General features: G+C 37.0%; 1 protein-coding gene across 3 annotated transcripts in view; it reads right to left on the reverse strand.

The window, feature by feature from the left end:
* Su(z)12 (Polycomb protein Su(z)12) overlaps positions 1–16,965 on the reverse strand; it is a 498,478-nt gene that overhangs the window by 202,576 nt on the left and 278,937 nt on the right. The window lies entirely within an intron of this gene.

Genomic DNA, 16,965 nt, shown 5'->3' on the forward strand with positions numbered 1-16,965 from the left:
GTTAAAGTTACTGACCAACTGATACAACAATTGTTGGCCTGACCTCTGGTGGAAAAAAAAAAAATATATATACACATCAACGCTAGAGTCCTATTATTAGTGTTATCTCTTGGTTGTAGAAATACATTGGGCGCAACAACAAGTCTATGTATCTATCTATATACATATATTAACATCATGATTATACATGTACATTCCAGCCAGTTGGTATGGAATGGTTTCTAATACTAGCTGAAGATTGGCTAAAGTCCTGACTTATGCTGGATCTTATATATTAGGTAGGCTGAATGTGTGCCATCCAGATCCTTGGAATTTTCATGCCATCTTTGTTGTTGATATTTGGGTGGTTTATCAGGATTTCGCAGGCTTCCTTAAACTTCCTTTCATACCAGGATTTTGTATGGTGTAAAGAGCGGGTGCTTTTCCAAATGATTTGGTGTAAGGTGTTGAGTGCGTGATCTGAGAGGTATGCTTCACCAAAAGGGTTATATTTAATGTGACTAATGTGTTCTTTCTCATGTACAGGGATTGTATGGTAAGTTACAGGTGCAGCGGATGAAATAGACACCAGGATGTGCCAATGGGAGGAGAGGATCCTTAGAGGAGCTGAATATGGTTTTAAGTTTAGTGGGTGGCTTAAAGGTGGCATTGAGGTTATAATGTTGTAGGATTCTGTTGATTTTTTACTGATAACCTGTTAATATATGGGATGGCTATGGTTTTACTATAATCTAGATTCGTTTTTGTTGTTGTTTTATGGAGTATTTTATTAATAGTATTTCTGTTATAGCCATTATTTACGAATGTGTCGCTAATGATTTTTAGTTCTTGTTATAGGGCTTGCTGGTTAGAGCAAATTGTTGTAGCTCTGTTTTTAAGGGTGTTAATGACTCCATATTTTTGTGGCGGGTGGTGGTATGAATTAGCATGTATGTATTGGCCCACGTGTGTGTGTCGGTTTTCGGTAGACCGTGAAGGATAGACTGCCTGAAGGAAGACGTGTAACTAGTGTGTCTAGGAACGGGAGCAAGTTTTGATTTTCAATGGTAAATTTCTTGCTGCACGAGTGTTTGTCACACGTGTGGCCAGATCGTGAACACGTTGTCAACGTATCTAAGCCAAACTGTCGGTCTTAGAGTGGCAGAATCAAGAACTCTTTGCTCAAAGGTTTCCATGTAGAAGTTAGCGATTGGGGGGAGGAAATAGTGGTGAACCCATGGCTGTACCTTCTTTTTGTAGGTAAAATTTGTTTTGCCAAACAAAGTAACCGGACTGTAGTACGTGGGCAAAGAGGGCCGTAATGTCGGCAGGAAATTTGTTCTGTAGTAGGAGAATTATGTCATTGATGGGGACATTAGTGAAAAGGGCAGAAACGTCGAAACTGACTAATAAGTCGTCTTGGTCGAGTATTATGACCTACCAACTACTTTAGCGTTGCCGCTAATTTCTTGGCTAAGTGGTAATTGGGGTTGTCTATTCCTTCCACAATTGGTCGAAGGGGTGCATTTTGTTTGTGTATTTTCGGGACCCCATATATTCGGGGTGGGGGGTGGGTTGAGTTTTTTAACCGTGTCCGGTGACCAAGAAATGACAGACTTGAGTAGGTTCTCTGTTTTTATCCTTTATACTGTTTATTGGGTGATAATTTACCAGCTTATATGTGTTGTTATTGGCTACTAGTTGATTCACCTGAAGTATTATGTTGACCTCTCAAGGAAGACAGTGGCATTGTCTTTATCCGATTTCGTTATTATTATGACTTGGTTAGCTTTTAATGACTTAATTGCTGCTAGTTCTGTTTTTGTGAGATTGTTCTGTATGGTTTTCTTAATGTTCAGGACATTACTAGTTTCTAATCGTATATTTTATCGGCTATATTGTTAGGTAGGAAAGATGCCTCTTTCTCTATGTGGTAGATAAAATCCAATTTGTTTACCTTTTTAGGTGCTATTGCGTAGTTAAGTCCTTTATTCAGTAGCATAAGTTCGCTGCTGTTCAGGGTGTGGCTTGATCACATGGTTCTTGCTTGCCGGTGGTTGGTCGCTCCTTGTCTCCCTTGTTTGTTGTTCATTGTTGGTGTTTATCGGTGAGGAGGTCTCCTGATTGGATGGATTCCTGTGATCGGCTGCCGTATTTCGCCGTTGTTTCAAACTGTGGACTTTGGTCTTGAGTTCTTCTTTATTCTTTTCCATGGTATATTTGGCCGAATTGCCAGTAATTCTTTCAGGTACTTGTAGAATGTCTGGATTAATATAGTGTGATAGTTCAGATTGCAATTTTGAAACCAGATTTTGAGTCATTGCTAGGTTTTGGCTGCTGTTTGGATCTGTTCAATGAGCACTGCGTTTTCTGTGCGGTCATAAATACGGAGTGCTTTAGTGGACGTAAATTTCTTTTTTAGCCTGATGCAGATAGGAATAAGCTATTGTCTCTGCATCACTTTAAAAAGGCCAGCCAATTGATCAAGAGGGAAATATGTATCTTTAACATACCATACTGAATGCAGCACTTGTGGGTATCATTTCCATGGATGATCTGAATCCTTTCTCTTAAAGTAACACGGTGATCCGAATACATTTTTGAAAATTATGGAGACAACCACCGTGTTTGAATAAAAACTTTAGTTTAATATAACTAAAATCTACATTTGACCTTTATGTCAAGGTCATCTTCTGGGGCATACAACTATACACAGAAAATAAGCTATACTACAATCAAAATGGTTTGTTCAAGTTACTGACCAACTGCTACAACCATTGTTGGCCTGACCTCTGATGGGAAAAAAAAAAAAAAAAAATTATACATCAACACTAGAATCCTATTATTATACATTCCAGCCAGTTGGTATGGAATGGTTTCTAATACTAGCTGAAGATTGGCTAGAGTCCTGACTTATGCTGGATCTTGTATATTAGGTAGGCTGAATGTGTGCCATCCAGAACTTTGGAATTTTCATGCCATCTTTGTTGTTGATATTTGGGTGGTTTATCAGGATTTCGCAGGCTTCCTTAAATTTCGTTTTGTACCAGGTTTTTGTATGGTGTAAAGCGCAGGTGCTTTTCCAGTTGATTTGGTGTAAGGTGTTGAGAGCATGATCTGAGAGGTATGCTTCACCATAATGGTTATATTTAATGTGACTAATATTTTCTTTCTTACATATAGAAACTGCCCATCCTGTTTCACAAATGTACGGTAAGTTACAGGTGCAGCGGATGCAATAGACACCAGGATGTGCCAATGGGAGGAGAGGATCCATAGAGGAGCTGAATATGATTTCAAGTTTAGTGGATGGCTTAAAGGTGGCATTGAGGTTATGATGTTGTAGATTCTGTTGATTTTTTCTGATAACCCTTTAATGTATGGGATGGCTATGGTTTTATTGTAATCTAGATTCGTTTTTGTTGTTGTTTTATGGAGTATTTTATTAACAGTATTTCTGTTATAGCCATTATTTACGAATGTGTCGCTGATGATTTTAATTCTTGTTACAGGGCTTGCTGGTTAGAGCAAATTGTTGTAGCTCTATTTTTAAGGGTGTTAATGACTCCATATTTTAGTGATTGGTGGTGGTATGAATTGTCCCGTGTGTGTCGGTTTTCGGTAGACTGTGAAGAATAGACTGCCTGAAGGAAGACGTGTGACTAGTGTGCAAAGAGGGCCGTAATGTCGGGCGGAAATTTGTTCTGTAGTAGGAGAATTGTGTCATTTATGGGGATATTAGTGAAAAGGTCAGAAATGTCGAAACTGACTAATAAGTCGTCTTTGTCGAGTGTATCAGATAAAGGCAATGCCATTGTCATCCTTAACAGGTCAACATACATACTTCAGATGAATCAACATGGAACTGATAACAACACATATAAACTGGTAAATTATAACCCAACAAACAGGATAAAGGATAAAACAGAGAAACTACTGAGTTCCGTCACTTCTTGGCCACCGGACACGGTTAAAAAACTCAACCCCCCCACACACACACAATATATGGGGTCTCGAAAATACACAAACAAAATGTGCCCCTTCGACCAATTGTGGAAGGAATAGACAGGCCCCAATTACCACTTAGTCAAGAAATTAGCATCAACACTCAAGGAGTTGGTAGGTCATTCCCCCTCCTACATAAAGAATACACAACACTTTATAAACAAAATTAAAAACATAACACTCAACAAAGAGGACTTATTAGTCAGTTTTGATGTTTCTGCCCTTTTCACTAATGTCCCCATCAATGACACAATTCTCCTACTACAGAACAAATTTCCGATCGACATTACAACCCTCTTGGCTCACGTACTACAGTCCGTTACTTTGTTTGGCAAAACAAATTTTACCTACAAAAAGAAGGTACAGCCATTAGCTCACCACTATCCTCCCCAATTGCTAACTTCTACATGGAAACCTTTGAGCAAAGGGTTCTTGATTCCACCACGCTAAGACCGACAGTCTGGCTTAGATACGTTGACGACGTGTTCGTGATCTGGCTGCACGGGCGACAAATACTAAACAAATTTCTTAGCCACCTGAACAAACAACACGAATGCATACAATTTACCATCGAAATCGAAAATCAAAACTCGCTCCCGTTCCTAGACACACTAGTCACACATCTTCCTTCACAGTCTACCGAAAACCGACACACATGGGCCAATACATGCCAATTCATACCACCACCTATCACAAAAATATGGAGTCATTAACATCCTTAAAAACAGAGCTACAACAATTTGCTCTAGCCAGGAGGACCTGAAACAAGAACTAAAAATCATCAGCGACACATTCGTAAATAATGGCTATAACAAAAATACTATTAATAAAATACTCCATAAAACAACAACAAAATTGAATCTAGATTACAGTAAAACCTTAGCTATCCCATACATTAAAGGGTTATCAGAAAAAATCAACAGAATCCTACAACATTACAACCTCAATGCCACATTTAAGCCACGCACTAAACTTAAAACAATATTCAGCTCCTCTAAGGGTCCTCTCCTCCCACTGGCACATCCTGGAGTCTATTGCATCCACTGCACCTGTAACTTATCGTACATTGGTGAAACAGGACGGACAATTGCTATACGTAAGAAAGAACACATTAGACACATTAAATATAATCATTATGATGAAGCAGGCCTCTCAGATCATGCACTCAACACCTTACACCAAATCAACTGGAAAAGCACCCGCTCTTTACACCATACAAAAAAAAAACTGGTATGAAAGGAAATTTAAGAAAGCCTATGAAATCCTGATAAACCACCCAAATATCAACAACAAAGATGGCATGAAAATTCCAAGGATCTGGATGGCACACATTCAGCCTACCTAATATATAAGATCCAAAATAAGTCAGGACTTGAATCAATCTTCAGCTAGTATTAGAAACCATTCCATACCAACTGGCTGCAATGTACATGTATAATCATGATCTTAATATATGTATATAGATAGATACATAGACTTGTTGTGGCACACCAATGAATTTTTACAACCAAGAGATAACACCAATAATAGGACTCTAGCGTTGATGTATATATATATAGTTTTTTTTTCCACCAGAGGTCAGGCCAGCAATTCTTGTAGCAGTTGGTCAGTAACTTTAACAAACCAGTTTGATTGTAGTATAGCTTGTTTTCTGTATATAGTTGTATGCTCCAGAAGATGACCTTGACATAAAGGTCGAATGTAGATTTTAGTTATATTAAACTAAAGTTTTTATTCAAACAAGGTGGTTGTCTCCATAATTTTCAAAAATGTATTCCCCTTTTATTACCTCCATGTATGTCAAATCCTGAAATTTTCACGGCACACCTTGATTATTTTGTAATGTATTCATTAATAATTAATTGTTAATTTAGCTGATTTTTTTATTATTAATTAATAATTGATCATTAATTATTAATTACTAATTAATTAAATTTGGTCAAATCGAGGAAAAAATGCACCAAAGAAAAGAAATTTCTTTGGAAATGAAAATTGCAATTTTAGATCGATTAGCAAAAGGAGAGGGATCCATGGTGATTGGTAAACATTTTAAATTAGGCGAATCTACTATAAGAGCAATTAAAAAGAATGAAGTCGCAATAAGAAAATCTGTCATTTCTGGCAGAAAAATATGTGGCAAATTATCATCGTACTCAAGAGACGCCTTATTAGAAAACACGGAACAAGCGCTTATAATTTGGATTGAAGAATTAACTCAAAGAAGAAATTGGAGAAGTCTACTTCCGCTTCCCAGGCTAATAACGAATTTTGGACTAGCAGAGGATGGTACACTGGATTTTTAAAAAGGAATGCACTTCATAACATGAAGATTACAGGTGAGGTTGCAGCAGCCAAAAAATTTCAACAGAAGTTAGCCAAAATTATTGAAGATGGTGAATATTGTCCTGATCAAGTGTTTAACGCTGATGAAACAGGATTGTTTTGGAAGAAAATGCCTAGTCAAACTTACATCGCAAAGTCTGAGGAAAAAGCAAGTGGGTTTAAAGCAAGTAAAGATCGAGTAACGTTGTTACTTTGTACCAATGCATCAGGAGATCCAATGTTGAAACCCCTCCTAGTAAACTGATCTCCAAGACCATCTAAAAGGCAAAGATCTAAAACAGCTGCCTGTACACTGGATGGCTAATACAAACACCTGGGTAACAACTGCTGTATTTACTGAAAGGTTCAATAATTACTTTGTACCAGAAGTTGAAACATACATGAAGCTAAAAGCTATCGATTTTAAAGTTTTATTAAGTGTTGAAAATGCACCAAGTCATCCACATTTAGAACATCCAGATGTGCAGGTAGTGTTTTTTCCACCAAGGTCTAAAACAGATGCCTGTACATTGAATGGCTAATACAAACGCCTGGGTAACAACTGCTGTATTTACTGAATGGTTCAATAATTGCTTTGTACCAGAAGTGGATACATACACGAAGCAAAAAGCTATCGATTTTAATGTTTTATTAAGTGTTAACAATGCACCAAGTCATCCACATTTAGAACATCGAAATGTGCAGGTAGTGTTTTTTCCACCAAATACAACAAGCATTATTCAGCCATTAGATCAAGGCATAATTGCTACTTAACGTACCCCTGATTTTTCCATGTAAGTTTAGGCCTTTTTTCTGCGATTTTTTTATATGGGATTTTCTGTGGAACATATCCGCCGCATAAAAAGAGACCCGACTGTGTGTGTGTGTGTGTGTACAGGGTGTTTCAAAAGGAATGTCCCAATTTGAAAATTGTATATCTCTGCAACCACGAACCACAAATGAATGTGACTTGTACCATGTGAACGGCCTTGGCCCAGGGTTTGATATGATGACTGCTAGATGCCTCCAAGTTCCCCGGTTTCTAAAGCAAACAATGCCTCAGCATTGGATTGGATGTACCGGACTCCACAACTTGGCACTACACTCTTGGCCTCCAAGATCTTCAGACATCACACCTCGTGACTTCTTTTTATGGGGATATGTATAAGACTGTGTTTAAGTTCCTCCATTACCCGCTGACTTGGATGAGCTTAGAATCAGAATCACAGTTGCAGCAAATTCTGTGACAGAAGACACCCTTAGACCCGTTTGGGATGAATTCAGCTATCAGCTTGATGTTGTCCATGCAGCAGGTGGAGGGCACATTGAGCATTTGTAATTGTGGTGAGTGAAACTTTAAGCTTTACTTCATACTTGGTAATTTATTTTGTAACTATACCACATTTTCATTATTAAATATAATTATTTGAAATCAGGTCATTCTTTTTGAAACACCCTGTATATTGGACAGTGGTCCACTAACCACTCGCCCAACAGGCCAGTGATATAACCAATAAACAGATACATTTAAAGTAATTATCACTCAGATCCAGTGAAAGTTTAACAATGAAAACTCACATTGAAGGACACCCACTAGACAAGACAGAGATTGTGAGAGCAAGGTATCATCAAAACTATTACTACTACTACTGTTTATTATTATTATTGCACTGGAGTCTCCATATAATCCAAAAATACATTATGGCAGACTTCCACTGTTCACACACTACCTACCTACCTGTGGTTGAACAAATTGACGAACAAAGCACTCATAACAAATTCTGCCTTCCGATTTCACTGATGTACCATTATCCAAGTAAAAATCTATCTAGTGTTAGTAGAGTTAATTTCAGGTGGTATGGTCATTTAAACAGAATGGTAGAGAAAAGACCAAGATAGAGATGGACTGATATGGTAAAAAGTGACTTAAAAAAACAAAATATAAGATATAATAATGTTGGAGTCTTGACAATTATTTGGAGGAAAATTGTTGATCGGAAGTTAGTAATGGTCTATCTTTTTCATGTAACACTATCACATTATCCAAGTGTATATACACAGTGTGCCCATTAAGTAACAAGACAACAATTATTATATCAAAACAAAGAACTATATTTGGAATTGTCAATTACACATATTCAAAATAATCATCCTCTGACTTCACACAATGTATACATCTGTCATATAGGTGTCAAAGGCACAATGGAAGTTCTGAATGGGTACCTCAGTTTCTGGGTCACACTGCATCGGATGTCCTCAATGTTGCTGAAGTGCTTCCCTTTCAAGACATACTACTTTTTTTTTTGGGAAGAGGGAAAAAAAAGTCTGCAGGAGCCAAATCTGGCAAATGGGGGGAGGGGGGGGGGTCGATCACATAAATCAACTTCTATGCTAAAAAGTGCTTCACAGGCAGCACACAGTGCACTAGCTCTCTCTGTTTGAGTCAACTTATTGGCCACAAACTTCGAAGAAATCTTCTCTTATGCAAATCTCTTTCGCGATTAATCCGACTGTTTCCCTACCAACACCAAGCTATACAGAGAGCAGACAATTGTTTATTTGCCTGTAATGGGCAACAATTTCCATAGCTTTCATCAAATTTTCAGTTGTCTATGCAGAAACTAGCCCTCCACAGCATGGTTCATCCTCCAGGAACTCCCTCTCCTCATTAAAAGGGCAAACCTAATTATAATGGTAAACACTGGCTAAATTTCTGCATAGAATATGGAATAGTTATTACTAACACCATGTTCCAACATAAAAATGCACACAAATTTACATGCAGAGAAGATGCAATAAGAAGAAGAAATGCCTCGCTGACTATGCTATTGTTGATAGTGATGTTTTCCCAATGGTTCAGGATACAAGCATACACAAAGGATCTGAAACTGGAAGTGATCACCATTTAATGTTAAGCAGGATGAAACCAAGGTTCATACTGAAAAGAAGGGTGTGTAAAAAAGTTTTGAAATGAATCAGAGTTTGAAAACAAGATGCCAAACCTTGGAGATTCAGTGGCAATCCTGAAGAAAACATTGACTGATTCAGCCAGAGAGCCATGTGGTGAGGTAATCAGAAAGAGGCAATACAAAAATAAAATAAAATAAATTTAAAAAAACTCTATGGTGGACTAACAGAGTTAGAAAGGCAGTCAAGGAAAAGAAGAAAGCATATTGAAATTTCCCTGCAAGTAAACCAGTTTGCGCTCTTAAAGAATACACAGAAAAATGTAAGAAAGTTAAGCACTGCATAAAACTAGCTAAAGAAAAGTCATGGAAAGACTTTCGCAAAAACAGAAAATAAATATCAGGAAGGTGACAAAAAATTCTGGAGGATATCGAAAAAAAACTCAAAAATAGAGGAAAGCGTACTGTAAAGTAATAAGAGTTGATAGGTAACATGACAACTGAAGTTCAAGATATTCTGGATGTCTGAAGCAATTACTCTGAAAGACTTTGCTAAATGAAAAAAGCAGTTCCAGCATACCAGTAGAAAACACTCACAGGAATACAATCAGAAATATATATCAAAACATGAAGTAAAAATGGCAATCAGAATAATGAAATGTGTCACGACAGTGGATTTGATGATATTTGATCAGAAATGATCAAATATGAAGGTATAAAAATTTTACGGTGGCTACATTGTATTATTCAGAAGGCCTGCTCAGAGTGTTAAATTCCAGATGACTAGTATAGAGCAATCGCAGTTCCAATCTATAAAAAGGAAAATAAAAATGAATGGGAGAGTTGCAAAGGAAAAATGATGGTACAACATGACAAAATTTCATGCCGGCTGGGGCATCGCCCGGTTAAACAAGGCCCTTATTGTTTTCGCCACGGAACCAGGGCGAAGAGCGAAAAGTCAGCTACTGGAACAAATCTGAAAACAAACCCAAACTAAACATCACCAGAGTTAAAGATCGGTACTATCAACATAAGAAGCCTGAATATCAAAGAAATGGAGCTAGCTGAGGAATTAGATAAGTACCAAATCGACACAATAGGGGTGACTGAAACAAAAAAGGCCAAAACTGCTGAGATCTTTCTGTGCAATAAATACAAAATGTTATATTCAGGCAATGACAATCAAGGAAAAGAAGGATCCGACAGAAGGTTCTACTAAGGTAGAAGTGGAGAAATTTTTTGAGGCTTTAGAAAAAGCAACTGACACAATGAAAAAGAAAAAGTTGGTCCTTGTTGGGGATCTAAATAGCAGAGTAGGAAATGATTGTGAGACATACAAAAATATTTTGGGAAAATTTGGAGAAAAGAGCAAAGCTAACAATAATGGCATATATATGTTGGATTTCTGCTCAGGACATGGACTGGTTATAACTAACACCATGTTCCAACATAAAAATGTGCACAAATTCACATGGAGAGAAGAGGCTAGGAATAAGAAAAGTCTCATTGACTATGTTATTGTTGATAGTGATGTTTTCTCCTTGGTGCTGGACATCAGAGTGTACAGAGGATTTGAAATTGGAAGTGATCACTATTTAGTCTTGAGCAGGATAAAACTGAATTTCATATAGAAAAGAATAACATGTAAGAAAGTTTTAAAGCGAATAAAAGTTGAGCAGCTCTCAGATGTGAACTGTAGACTAAAATACACAAAGATTATTGAAGAAAAAATGAAAGAGTTTGAGAACAGGAATCAAACCTTGGAGATTCAGTGGCAAACTCTGAAGAAAACATTGATTGATTCTGCCAGAGAGGCATGTGGTGAGGTTGTCTGCAAGGATAAAAAAATCAGAACTCCCTGATGGATACAGGAAGTTAAAGAGGCAGTGAAGGAAAAGAAGAAAGCATATCAAAAGTTCCTGGCAAATAAGTCAGCTTTTACTCTTACAGAATACAGAGACAAATGTAAGAAAGCTAAACAGTGTGTAAAACTAGCTAAACAAAAGTCATGGGCAGACTTTGGCAAGAATATAGAAAATAAATATCAAGAAGGTGGCAAAATATTCTGGAGGTTGTTGAAGAAGCTTAGGAATGGAGGAAAGAGTGCTGTAAAAGGAGTTAGAGATTATAATGGTGACATGAAAACGGAAGAAAAAGATATCCCTGAAGTATGGAGTAATTACTTTGAAAAATTGCTAAATGAAGAAGCAGTGATGACAGTACAGTGGTAAACACTGACCAGGCATGCAGTCAGGAATACATATCCATACTTGAAGTAGAAAAAGCCATCAAAGGCTTGAAATGTGGAAGGGCGGCAGGAATAGATGATATTCGACCAGAAATGCTAAAGTATGGTGGTATAAGAGTCTTACAGTGGCTGCACTGCATAGTTCAGAAAGCGTGGACAGAGGGACGAATTCCCGATGATTGGAGTAGAGCTCTCATAGTACCCATATATAAAAAGGGAAATAAAACTGAATGTGAGAATTACAGAGATATTTCCCTACTGAGTGTTCCTGGCGTGATTTATGCAAGTATACTTGAGAAATGATTGAGAAGAATTGTGGAAGAAAAGTTTGGTGAAGAACAAGCTGGATTCAGGCCAAATAGAGGCTGTCAGGATCAGATCTTCACTTTACGACAAATAGTCGCAAAAGCATGGGAATATAACAAAGATCTGTATTTAAGTTTTGTCGATTTGGAAAAGGCATATGACAAGGTGCCAAGAGAGAAGCTGTTCAATACGCTGCAGTTATATGATTGAAAAGAATTGTGGAAGAAAAGTTTGGTGAAGAACAAGCTGGATTCAGGCCAAACAGAGGCTGTCAGGATCAGATCTTCACTTTACGACAAATAGTCGAGAAAGCATGGGAATATAACAAAGATCTGTATTTAAGTTTTGTCGATTTGGAAAAGGCATATGACAAGGTGCCAAGAGAGAAGCTGTTCAATACGCTGCAGTTATATGGTGTCAATGGGACATTATATCAAGCAATACTTAGTCTTTATTTGAGTTGTAAGTCAGCAGTTAGAACTGAAAGAAGTACATGAAGATGGTTTAATTGTTAAATCTGGTGTGAGACAAGGACGTATATTATCCCCTCTGTTATTCATTATCTATATGGATCACATTATGAAGGAATCTGGTATTAAACCTGATATCAAAATTGGAGATGTTAATGTCAGCTCTCTGCTTTATGCGGATGATGTTATACTTCTAAATAAATCCGCTATAAGTCTGCAAGATTTATAGCGGATTTCTAAATCTGACTAAATTGAATAGCTGTTGTAATAGATATGTGGCATGAAGGTCAGCAATAAAAAGACAAAGACAATGAAAATAGGCAAAATCATTGAAAATGTCAACTGTGTTGTGAATGGAGAACCTGTGGAACAAGTAAAACATTTCAGCTACTTAGGCACGATTTTTACTGAAGATGGTAAATTAAATATAGAAATAGACAACAGAATCAGCATAGCTGGTATGGTGGGAAGTCAATTGAATAAATTCATATGGAATAAGAGAGAAATTAGTCGAAACACTAAATTAGCTGTATACAAGACAGTGTTCAAACCAGTTTTAACTTATGGATCTGAGAGCTGGGTCAGAAGTAAAACACTTGATCAAAGACTAGAGACCGCAGATATGACAGTTCTGAGAAAGATTATAGGCGTGAACAGATGGCATCAATGGCAATATCATATTAAAAACGAGGATATTAGGAAAGATCTTGGCATTGTCGGCATCCAGGAATGCATTAGCAGAGCTAATCTCAGGTGGTATGGTCACTTAAACAGAATGGGTGAGGAAAGATTAGCAAAACAAGTGTTCTCTGCCAGGTTGGCAGCAAAACGACCCAGAGGAAGACCAAGATATAGGTGGATTGATACGGTACAAAGTGCCTTAGACGATAGAAATATAAGATCTGATAATGTTGGAGTCTCGACAAGTAACAGACTGATTTGGAGGTAAATTGTAGATAGGAAGTTAGTAATGATGTAATTTTTTTCATATAGTACTATCATATCCTGTACACCCCTTGAGGGTACATGGCAGGAATTTGATGATGATGATGATGATGATGTGTTCCTGGTAATATTTATACAAGTATCCTTGAGATACTAAGAAAAAAATTATGGAAGAGAAGCTCTGAGAAAAAGTAAGAAACTTAAATACAGATATGCATTATATTCTGATGATTTCTCAACTATTTGTGTTAAGGTGAATATCTGATCCTGACAACCTCCATTTGGCCAAAATAAGATTTTTTGGAAAAGATAAGGAACGTGGGACAAGGTGCCAAAAAGAAAGCTGTTCCAAACGCTCCAGTTCTATGGTGTAAATGTGACATTATATTAAGCAATACTTAATCTATGTTTGAGTTGTAAATCAGCAGTTAGAATTGAAGGAATTACAGGAAAATGGTTTGATGTTAAATGAGATTTGAGACAAGGGTATATGTTATCTCCACTGTTATGCATCATCTATATCAGTGATGGCGAACCTTTTTACCCAGGTGTGTCAAACTTTTTTTTTTTTTTAAATATTGATGTTGTTGATGTGCCACTTGCATACATGCATTATAAATGTAACTACATAATCATAGATGGTGACTTATACATATCATATTAGGCTATTTATTTAATAGGACATTGATATAAAATCTATGAATTCATATTATACAATTAATTTAATAAACTGAAATCACAAATTTACATTGCATTTAATGACTTTTCTGTTGCTGACTACTGGTAGAAAGTTCTTTCAATGAACAAACCTACTTTCGCCTTAACTCAGAGCGATCTTACACGATTTATCACAGTTTTTTCATCAGAATACCAATATTTTTCAACATCCAAGGTGTGTCACCTGAAACCTATGACACGTGTGTCATAAGTTCGCCATCACTGATCTATATGAATCACATTATGAAGGAAGTGGTGTTAAACTTGATATCAAAACTGGAGATGTTTATCTCAGCTCTTTACTTTATGCACATAATGCTAAACTTTTGAATAAATCCAGTACAAGTCACCAGGATTCCCTGACTAAATTAAATAACTGCTCTAATAAATCTGATATCAAAATCAAGATTAAAAAGACAATGAAAATAGGTGCAAATATTGAAAACATGAACTGTATTCTGAAGAGAGAACCTATTGAACAACCAGAGCATTTCAGTTATGCAAAATTTTTAGTGAAGATGATAAATTAAATATGAATTAGACAGCAGAATTAGCAAAGCTGGCATCGCAGGAACTCAACTGAATGAAATTTATATGGAGAGGGAAATTAATCAAAGCACTAACTAACTATAACTAACTGTGGTCACATCAATTTTAACTTATGGATCTGAGTATTAAGACTTAAGTTCTGTTAGAGGATCTTAATGGAATGAAACAACACTGAGAAAGGATTAAAAATGTTATTCAATTCTTCCAATATTTCATCATCGGTCACTGAGACATCATTATGGACTACAATATGAGATTTGTAACACACACATACACCCACCCACAAAGGCAACACGAAACTATGTAATACATGTAGATAAAAGACTAGAGATCCAGAGTTAGTGGTGGTCTTTTTCCAATTGATTCTATGAGCCATATCTAAAGCATGATCTGTAAGGATCTATTGACCATAGCCATGACTACTGATATATTTTTTGTGTTCTTCCATGCAGATGGTGGTTGATCTTCCTGTCTGTCCATAGCAAGTCAACTTCCAGAAACATGGCACTTTATATACTTCAGGCATGCAAGCGCACACACACACACACAGAGAGAGAGGGAGGAGTGAGCTGATCTTTAGTAGAACATATAAGGGTAGTAAGCTTTTGGCTTTCAGTGGGGCCTGAAAGCCATGCAGAGATCGTCTTACTTTAAAACTGTGATTACTTTTTCTTAAGTGCCTCCGATATAGGAAAGAATGATAGCATAACTTGTTATTCTGAAGAAAAGTTTGAGAAATTGGGGAAAAATTATTATTATTTTTTTTTTTACAGTATGGGAACTGTAACCATTAAATAAGAAAGTAAGGTGTATGTGATGAAGTTCTGCTGCAAAAGAGGACTTAATGGAACCCAGGTTATAGGTTCTCCTGGTTAGTGTTTTAATGATACCGTACTATTGAGAGAGGGAGTGATGGGAAAGTTTGTGAATGTATCAGCCTGTGAGGATGGGATTTCTGTATGCTGCAAAGGATAAGTTACCATTGAGTAGGTGGTGTTACCAAGGTGTCTATGAAACGCTAAACCAATATCAGTTTGTTTTCCCATGGTAAACTGGATTCTAGGGTGAAGGACATCGAGGTGAGAAAGGAAAGAGTAACGTGTCTAGGCCATGAAGACAAATGGAGAACATATCATTCTTATATCTTAGCCAGACAGAAAGTTTGAGAGGGGGCTGAGACAAGGGTAGGGTGTGACAGGGAAGAACCCATAGAGGTATCCCTGTATCTGTTATAAATTTTGTGCTTCAAAGAGAAATATTCAGAATGGATAGCAAAGAAAAACAGATCAGTAATATCAAGAGGGAAAACTTTCTCTATAAGCGATGTGTCATTTAGGGGAATACTGGTAAACAATGAGGTGATATCGATCCAAATGTTCACTGGGCATCCAGAGATGCAATATGGTCACTCCGATGTTTGGTGATGTGCCACACCAGACCCCCCCCATGTACTGTATGCCCACAGATGCGAGAACCTTCGACACTTCTGCGCATTCAAAAGAAGAAGAATCCATTCTGATAATATGGTAATAAATCCGTATTGCGGGATGAGTTGTTTATTATTATTACACATTGGAAAATTAACTTCTCTTTAATGATCATTGTAGTTTTTAAAGTGGTAACTATTCTGTTTGTATAACAGTTGGAAAATTTTACATATAGAGTATGTGATTTTGCATGTTGGTGACCAATTTGTACGTCGCCTTGTTTCTTTCTTCCTTTCAACACGAACTGACTCTTTTTGGCAGTCTACCAACGACAGCTCTCACTTCTGTGGTAGGACAGTAGTCTTGTTGTATGCTTTTCTGGAGGCTTCAACTCTCTGAAGATCAGTCACTCCACACATATCATCCATCCATCCATTTCATTGACAGTCTATCCCATTCTCTTTTTCCAGGAACTTTACCTTCTATTACTGTTCTGGGAAGTCCTCCTTCCATCCTTTCAATGTGTTCAAAATATTTTAACTTTCTTCTGTCAATATCCTTAAGGAGCCTTAAAGTTCTACTGATCTTTTCTAACACCCATTCATTTGTACGCCTTTCAGTGTATGATATCCTCAACAGACTTCTGTAACACCATCTCAAAAGCAGATATCCGTTTCTTATCTGACTTATTTAGTTTCCATGTCTCGCATCCATAAGTCGCTGTTGGAAAAACAACTGCATCCAAAATCTTCAACTTTGTTCCCATGGAGATAGATCCATCCTTCCAGATTTTAGACAAGTCTCTGACTTCTTTTAGCCATTCCTAATCTTCTTCTGATGTCTTCTGAACAGTAATTCTTCACATTAATAATGGATACGAGGTACTCAAACTTGCTGACTTCCTCAATTCTTTCTCCATTAAGGTACACTTGTTTCCCAAGCGCCTTCCCCGTTTGTATTTCCTTTGAGAACCATAATCTTTGTCTTGCTAGGATTGAGTTGAAGTTCTCTGTTATTACTGATCTTGTTAACATTGTCAAGAATTTGTCCTAGTTCTTCCTTGTCATTACAAAGGAGTACTGTATCATCAG

This window comes from Typopeltis vanoorti, chromosome 9, assembly GCF_054136105.1.
Source record: "Typopeltis vanoorti isolate ZY-2024b chromosome 9, IOZ_Tvanoo_1.0, whole genome shotgun sequence".
Lineage (NCBI taxonomy): Eukaryota > Metazoa > Arthropoda > Arachnida > Uropygi > Thelyphonidae > Typopeltis > Typopeltis vanoorti.